The sequence below is a fragment of the Alexandromys fortis genome, unplaced genomic scaffold (genome assembly GCF_014885135.2).
Source record: "Alexandromys fortis isolate MF-2015 unplaced genomic scaffold, M_Fortis_MF-2015_v1.1 scaffold_23, whole genome shotgun sequence".
Classification (NCBI taxonomy): Eukaryota; Metazoa; Chordata; class Mammalia; order Rodentia; family Cricetidae; genus Alexandromys; species Alexandromys fortis.
The window spans coordinates 1,149,680-1,158,779 of record NW_026067907.1 but is presented as its reverse complement, the minus strand read 5'-3'; positions in this window follow the sequence as shown (position 1 = coordinate 1,158,779).

The following is a 9,100-nucleotide window of genomic DNA, read 5'->3' as shown; positions in this document are numbered from 1 at the left end:
TCGTTCAAGCACAGTAAACGAAAAGCCATTCAGAAAAGGGAAACTGAGTCAGAGGATACAGTGGTGTCAGCACATGTACCGAAGCTATCCATCCAATAAGAGTATGTCACGGGTCGCACTTCAGATCTTCGGAGCCACAAAGCAGAATGCCTCAATCCCTTCAGACACATTGTATCCCAGAATGCTTAGTCAGCTGCTCAAGTTCTCTCAAAATAACCCAAAGCTCTCCTCAACTGGCCTTCCCAACCACACATTTTAGAAAAACACCATCAGGGTACAATTCACAACTGACATTTTCCAAATAAAACACTGGTTTCCAAAAGTATAAATTGTCCTGTTTTTCTATTATAAACACTAGTTTGCTGTCAAATAGCAACATGGGTGCGGTTATTGGGGGGAGGCAGTTGGTGTTCCTGTATTTGTGTGTTTGTTTGGTGCCATCTTTTCTTTTCTGTTTTCCACAGGTCAACATTCACGGTGCTGGCTTTCTCTTCAGGAAATCACCCAGGTGCCTTCTGATAGATTTCTGGGCCAAAAGAAGTGCGACTTTAGGCTCTCTGAAATTGCTTCTCCAAGTCCCCACCCTCCAGCTGCCCATTTGCAGAGGGGACAGAGCTGCTTGCTGACTTTGATTAGCACAGCTGTGTGGCAAGGTGAGGTCTCACCATGTTACGTCATTACAGAGTGTGTTTCAGTCATCAATTGCTACATAGAAAACCACTCTCCAAAGTCAGGGGCTTGAAACCATAGCAACTTATTCTCATGAGTCTGTGGGTTAACTTAGCAGCTCTGGTCAAAACCAGAATGCCCTTGTGGTTGCATTTGACTGGAAAAATGGACTCATGATTGAGTTCAACTATACTATTAGCAAGGCTGTGCCTCACTGTGCAAACGATCTTAGGGTACAAGATTTTTTTCAAAAAGAAAAAGGCTAGCTTGTTTTGTTTTCCTTGTATGACATCTAGGTTCAAAGAGGGTGAAATCCAATACACAATGACAATCAAGTCTGCCCACAGCACACTTGCCAGTGTCCCATGACCTAAAGCCAGTCAAGTGACTAAAAGTTAGCGTAGGCTGGAATAGGACTACCCTGGGCATCAATACCACAAAGTCCCTGTAAACCATAATATTTCCCCCTAATTGAAACACTCCCTTGTGGATGTAAGCTCAGTAAGATTCAGGAAATAAAGAACAAATCTCAGAAGCCTTAAGAAGTTCCTAAAATTTACAGACAGAAGCTCAGGAAGTTCCTAAAATTTACAGACACAAGCTCAGGAAATTCCTAAAATTTGCAGACACAAGCTCAGGAAGTCTCTAAAATTTACAGACTCCAAGGTTTAAATCTGCTAAGGAAAAGACTCTTACAAGCTCCAGTAAAAGATACAAAAAGCTCTATGAGATGCAGCTTTTGTGAGGTACCACCCATGCTGGGGTGGGCTTTTCCATGCTTCAGCTGCCTGTGAAGCCCCCAGGATCCTGCAAGCGGCCCCTCACCCACACTCCTTTAACACGTAAATCTTGTAAATACTCATAATACTTAACAAACCCTCAGGTTCACTAAGCTAGACTTGGGTGACTGATTGCTTTGGTCTGTCGTCAGTGCCCTGCGTAAGGTGAGTAGAAGTTCATTCATATCTCCCCAAGGAAAAAAACATACAACAAGTATCTACCTAATAGTCCAACCCAAAGAGTGGAAAAGTTGGTGCACAGTGACTTAGTCTAGAAGTAAGGTCATTAAATACAAATCATGATGACTGTGCATCTGAATGTCCTAAAAATAATACCTAAAAATCTCTGACAATAACAATATGCCAGGCACTAAACATACCTGATATTTCACTTAATACCCACACTAACTGTGACAATCTCAACTGTCACTTAGACTGGATTCAGGATCACCATGGAAACATATTTGTAAGGGTGTCTATAAGGATGTTTCCAGAAAGGCTTAACAGAAGAGAGAAAACCCATCCTGAATGTGGGTGGTACCATCCATGGGCTATGTTCCCTGGCTGAAGGTAAGAGAAAATGAGTTGAATACCAGGATCCATTGCTCCCTCCTTCCCAACTGTGAATGTAATGTAAATGGCTATTTTCTGCTGCTATCTCCACACCTTCCCTTCTGTGAAGCAATCGCCTTCCCAAAAGTCTTATTACTGAAGCTTGGTCCCCGGTAAAAGCAGTTTTCAGAGGAAGCTTTGGGGAAGTGTTTGAATCCCGTGACCTCTGCCTTCATCAGTGGGTGAACCCACAAAAGTGAATGCCTTCAGAGTAAAATCACCCAGTGTGGGACCTGGCAACCGTCATTTCTCCCACCTTAGATACTTCCTTTGACGGTAAAATGACTACCCAGCAGCCTAGGAGATTAGTTTTGACAAAGTTTACAAAGTGCTCAATGTAGACCCTGGCATATAAATAAACAATAACTCTCATTCTTAAGATTATAAGTGAGTGAGTTTTCAGAACTTGTCTGGAGTCTTGGCTTTTGCCCTGTGATGTATCCCATCCTCTGAGAGAGGAGCATACACGATTTTATCAACCCCGAATGTTGTCTTTGCCACCTTCTGAGGACTTCAGCAGGACTGTGTAGGCTAAATATGAACTTACAAAAGAAATCCAAGAATTATTTCTAAGTAAACTTGACCCAAGTTAAAACAAAATCTTGATTCTCAACAGTATGAAGCAAAGTCTTCCAAAGTCATAAATTATAGATCGTACTGTTGTTGCTCTGAGCGCAACCCCTGCACCGAGGGTAATAAGAACAAATTACATGGGTGAGAAACCCCACTGACTCTTTTATTTTCATTAGTACTGTTGTGTATTTTTATCAAAAGAAGAAAAATGTAAGAATAAATATTGAATTAAGAGAAGCATAAATTCTTTGTAGAATTTTTTACATATTGTACAGGCACAGCATTCTTCACATTGCAACAACTGGACAGAACTGGAATACCATGCATGTGACTGGCCATTGTGCCCCATCACAGAGTGAATGCCTGAAGGACTTGTGTTGATACCTTCGTCGACTCAGACAGCCTTGACTAAGTGCAATAGAGCTTAAAGAATGCCGGTTTACTTCTTACTATGGTGGAGGCCACAAGTCTAGAAGAATGTCTCCGTGGTGTGGTTCTGGTGAGAGCTCTCTCCTGCCCTTCATCCTATGTCACCTCATTATGCCTTCACGCGGTAGGCAGAGAGTAAGGCCCAGCTATTGCTGCTGTTACTGCTGATGGTGATGATGGTGGTGATGATGGTGGTGATGGTGATGATGGTGGTGATGATGATGATGATTCTTCTTCCTTCCTTCTTCTTCCCAGGACACTAATCCCATCATGAGTGGGGGAGCTCTACCCTCATGCCCTCACCTAGAGAAATGACTACCCAAAGACTCCACCAGCAAATATCATCACAGTACAGCTTAGGACTTTATTATATGCAGTTTCAGGAAGTACTGACATTCAGTTTGCAGCACATGCAAATTCCTCTAGTTGCTTTAAACGTTGTCACAAGCAGAGGAGAAGCCTGAAAAATGAAAGGCTAAAGTAATGCCTGCAAATTATCTTTCCAATTCTCCACCGCACTTAAGATGTCAAGGTTCTAGAAAGAACAAAATGAGTAGCTTGAGTATCCATTAGAACATATTTTCCCCAGAACATAAAAATTATGTAGTCTTGCTAATCAAGTCTGTTTTGAGATTTCCATGTCTGGCTTTTTTTTCCCCACTTATATTCACAAAGTATTCGATGTGACCCAGCTAGGACTAGTATAAATCCGCATTTTATCACTCCCTGCTTTAATGGCTTGGGTGAGTCCCTGCTAATCACTTTACCCTTTATCTCCTTGGTAAAAATGACACTCATAACCCTACCTCCAAAACCATTGGTGAACGTTATATGAGTTAGTGTGCCTGGAAATGCCACTTGGCATAGAATAGGCATGCGCTGAGTGTTTATTTGCCCTTCTCTTTGGTTGGCTTCTCTTTTTTAAAACAAACTGCCTTCAAAGCCACAGCATATTAGAGAACCATTCTTGTTCAAAGACTTGAGCATTAGCAAATATATGAGCTTTGACCCAAAAGCTCTACATTAGAGGATTAAATCTTTGTAAACCTTAACAGTAAAATTAACAATTACCTCCTAACATTGGGCAGGAAGCCAGCCAGACATTTCCCATTCAATAGACACCAGCACACTCTAGGGATTAATTGTTAGGTTTATATCTACATGTAAAATCGGAAACTTGATGAAAGCCAAACATTTTTTTATTTTATTTTAGGCATCCAGCAGGTAGCCCACAATGCACTTGGCATCAAGACCACTATGTGGGCCTGGTCTACTCTCTACTAAAAGCCATAAGCTGCAGCTGGCCTTTTCTTCTGTTCGCCTACCAAGCCATTCCAGTAGAGTTCTTACAGCACAAAGCCACCATGGTGTTCTTGCTTACCACTGAAAAGATGCTGATCTGAGAATGAACCATCGTCCTGCTTCTCAGTGCACTACAAACTGTACTGCAATGCTGAATCCCTCTGCCAATGACCTTGAATCTTCTTTGTTAATTCATGAATGGAGGAAGGAATAGCAGGGGACTGGGGATGTTGTGATTGGCAACCAGCATCCGTTTTTCTCTTACCATAAAGTGTTTTTCAAACCCGCCAGCTCCCATGCAATTGGAGGTCATGAAACAGAGAGTCAAAACAGCTATTTCCTAGTGGAATGAGATCTCCCAGGGCAGCACAGCACTGCACAGTGGGATCGTCACAGCTTCCTGTCCATCTTTTATTTCAGGCAGACATGGATGTGATGGTGTGATAAAATGAATTTCACAAGAGAGTATGTTGAAACGTTGGAGAAGCAGTCTTCTAGGATGCCTTCCTGTACCTTTGACATTGACAAGTAGAATACGGTATTTCCTGGAATCTTCTCTCAGAACCCTCCAGATGCGGCTTGAGTTTAGCCAGTCATATGCCTAAGTGTGAGATCTGGGTGTCGGCAATGGTCACACCTCTACTACCACAGCTACTTACTGTCACTGGACATACGCTATGCATATTTGGTTTTCTGTGGCACCATTAACAGGAAGTATAGCGTGTGACCACTAGATTTGTGGTCCCCAAGAGGGAGGGTATTCAGCATGTGCTTCCTGGCTCGGACACCTGCAGGTGCAGTGGGTGGTATCTGGGATCAGCAACAAGACTCTGGGAAGGGTAGATCCAAATCATGGAGCATGTGATGCTGGATCACTGACTTTCTGGTTGGATGGTTAATAAAACCACATGATAAGATACCAAGACAGTTTAGTGACTTCAGGCCTAGCTTCATAGAGGGTGTGACTCCTATCTTGAGTCTCATTTCCTGAAAAGACTATGAGGCAGCGGGTTGGCCAATGGCATACAGAGAAATGGAACTTGTGAGAAGGTGAGAAGGCAAGGCTGGCTTGGGCGTGGTGGCACTGTGGTGTGAAGGTATGATCCCAGCAGAGCCATTAGCATCTAGTTCCGTTTCTGATGCTGTGACAAAATGTATCAGCAACAAGCAACTTAGGGAAGGGAGGGTTTATTTAGCTTACAGTTCTGGATACAGTCCCTTACAGTGGGGAAGTCACAGTGAATGGATTTCAAAGCTGTTGACATTGTATCCACAGTCAAGAGCAGAGAGAAATATCAATGCATGTAGGCTTGCTTACTTGCTTGCTTGCTCACTTGCTGCTCTCATATAGCTCAGGACACCCTTCCTAGGGAACGATGCCACCTACTGTGCGCTGGATTTTCCCACATCAGTTGACAGTCCAAACAATCCTCCACCCAAGACCCTGATCATGCCTAGGGGATTCCTCACCTGTGACTGTCGTACAGAGGAATTTTGGTTGTGTCAAGCTGGCAATGAAAGCAAACCATCACTCAATCTTCTGAGGAAGGAAGGGTATAAAGCTGAGAGAACCTTCCAGAGCATCCTGCCTCGGGGACAAATGCCAAGTCTATGTGTCCCTACATCACCCAGTCACTAGATGAGAGCTGGCCTTGTGATGGGTCTGTGAAGGAGAGGCAAGATGCAAGTCTTTGAACTTAGTCGCAGGTTGTCGGGAGCCAGCAGTTCTGCACAGATAGAGACCATCAGGGCCAGGGCTGTAGCTCAATGTGCAAACACTTGCCTAGCTCACGGACAGTCAGGCTTCATTTACCTGCAGAGCCAACACTCTCATATCTAACTCCATCTTCATGTAACACTCTTCCCGTATCTGCATCTATGCCCATGTTTTCCTAGACAGGCATCTGTCCTTTTATCTTTAATCGGGGCTCACACAAATGGCATTGACATGTATTTATCTATAAATACCTATCTCCAAATAATGCCACATTTACAGACATTTTGTGGTTAGTACTTCAGCATCTTTTGGCAGGACACAGTTCGGCCTAATAAGAAGTAGATAAAACATCCCTTTTGCAGATGGAGACAAGGCACAAAGAAACCATTTACCTGAGGCTAATGTGTTGGAGTGTACAAAAGGAAGGCAGAGAACAGACTTTTGGGGAACATTCCCAACCAAGAGACAAGCATAAGCCTCTACTCTCTCACCATTGCGGACTGAACCAGAAACAGGTACCTTGTCTAAGGACAATCTATCTCCAGGTTTGTCATGGCTGACAGACTACCCACCTGGATCTCCAGAAGAGACACAGAGAAGGAAAGCAAGACCCATTGAATGTGGGAACAGAAGCAGCAAGGCACGGTATATGCAGAATGCACTAGAAAACATAAACAAGGGGGCAGGCCATGATAGCGGAAGCCTAAGGTGACGGGAGCCTGAGGTAATGGCAGAAATGGAGAGAGGGTGGTGGATACTGGCTGAAGCGACAGGCCCAGAACTGGAGGAGTTGAACCATCATGACAGGATCAAAGGAAACCTGGAACTCTGGGACCGATTTGAGACAAAGAAGAATCAGGGCCCTTCACAGAGCCCGCAGACTGGTTTTCAGAGCATCTGAATATTCTCCACAAATCTCGGACTATGAGGTCCAGCTTCCCACAGGGACTCGTATCCACTCTGCCTTACATGAATATCTCATCTCAGTTTTGCTTCTTATAACCTTCAAGTGACCTGGCTCAGTCACACAGAGGTGGCAAGAATGGACCAACTATCCCAGCATGGAAGCTGAAGGAGGAGGAGAAGGGAAATGGTGGAAAATGTTTTACCAAGTTGAGCTATGCATTTTAGAAGCAACAAAGATTTGCCAGCCGGGATGCAGGCGCTGGGTGGGTGGAGCCAGAGTCAGGTGGCAAGGTCATGATGGGATGAGGTGAGTTGAAGCCAGAAAGGTAACAGATAGATGACACCTTCAAGGGGCTCAAATATACAGAAGAAAAGGGAGAAAGGGCTCCGAGGGAAATGGGGCAATGTGTTCTAAGAGGGGAGAGAGCTGAATATGCTTAAATATGATGGGAATAAGCTATGAACGGAGGTGAGGATGGAATCATTTGAAAGAGAATCAACCAGCAGGTGGGGATGGGTTGCTAAGGACGTGAGTGCCCTGGTAGGCAGTGGAATTAAGCTAAAGAGGGAAGAAGATGTGTGTCCGTGTACACACAGAACGTGTTACTAGAATGTGGTAGCCAGGATGGTTCCTGTAATGGCTTCCATTTTCTGAGTGAAATCAGAAGATATTATCCCCCGAGAATGAAGAAGGGAGAGATGGGATAAAGGCGGTGAGAAAGCGAATATTTTCAATAGTTGTTTCAGAAAATGGCAGTGAGATCCCACTGGGAAAACAGTGTAGGGTGACCAGTTGGCACCAAGGGCTCTGCGGAGATCAAGGGCTGTCTGGGGATTTGGGATGCCACTTAGCTGCGATTTTATGTGATTTTCTCCAGCCTCATTCAGTGGGGCAGATAAATCAGCAGAAACACTGGTAGCTGGGATTAACTCAAAGTGGAGGACAGAAGAACAAGGGAATAAGAAGTCAATGGCGTTAGAGAGAGAATGGCTGACGAAATGAACCCAAGATGTAGGCTGGCTCCAGCCGGAGTGGAGATTGACAAGGCAAGGAGGAGGAAATGGAGAACCAGGGAAACTCAGGTGTAAAGAACGGCTATTCGAGAGTATGGTTGAAGGGCTGGGATAAGGGAAGGTGGGTACAGATTTTAATGTTCTGACCGGTGCGGGTCTTGTGAATATATAGTCATGAATATCTGGCCTTCCACTGGAGTATGGTCACCCTACTGGGGACTGAACTCCAAGAAAGGGGATTCTCCTCTTTCAATGGATATTAATTGTCAACAGCTCCTTAGTGAGGGGTCAGACATCACGCCTCTGCTCCCCTTTCTCTGCAGGGATTCTGTCTAGTTTGGGCTTGTGCAGGATTTTGTGTATGCTGTCTCAACTTCTGTGAACTGGTATATGCAACTGCCCTGTTATGTCCACTGATTCTAGCTCTGAGAATCTATGATCTATCAATGATCCCTGAGTCTTGGGCAAAGGGGATGCACCATTAAGGCCTAAGCAATCAATCCACAGTCTCTTGCTCTCTGCATTGAACCAGTTCAGGGTCTCCCTCTTAATCTCCATCTACTGCAAAAAGAAGCCTTCCTGTTAACAGTTGAGAGACACACTAGTCTATAATAATAAATCATGTTCATTTACCAGGCAATAGTAATAGCTCCTCCCCTAGGACTCAGGCCATAGTCCCTGATATCAGAACCACATACAGTTTTCATCTTGCACAGAGGCAAGTATTTTCTCTGAATTTGTCATATGCAAATGGATTGGACGTTGTTCACGTACTTATTGCCTGTATATATTGTATATAGTTATTAAATTGATTATATAAGTTTTTCTTAAATTACTTATAACCTTCTTTTTATTTTAGACTGATGTGGGAGTATCATATATCCGTTGCTTTCATTGGTTAATTAATAAAGAAACTGCTTGGCCTGATAGGTTAGAATATAGGTGGGTGGAGTAAACAGAACAGAATGCTGGGAGGAAGAGGAAGTGAGGTAGACGCCAAGCCTTTCCTCTCCAGGGCAGACGCGATGAAGCAAGCCGCCAGGTCAGACATGTTGAAACTTTCCCAGTAAGATTGGTGCTACACAGATTACTAAATATG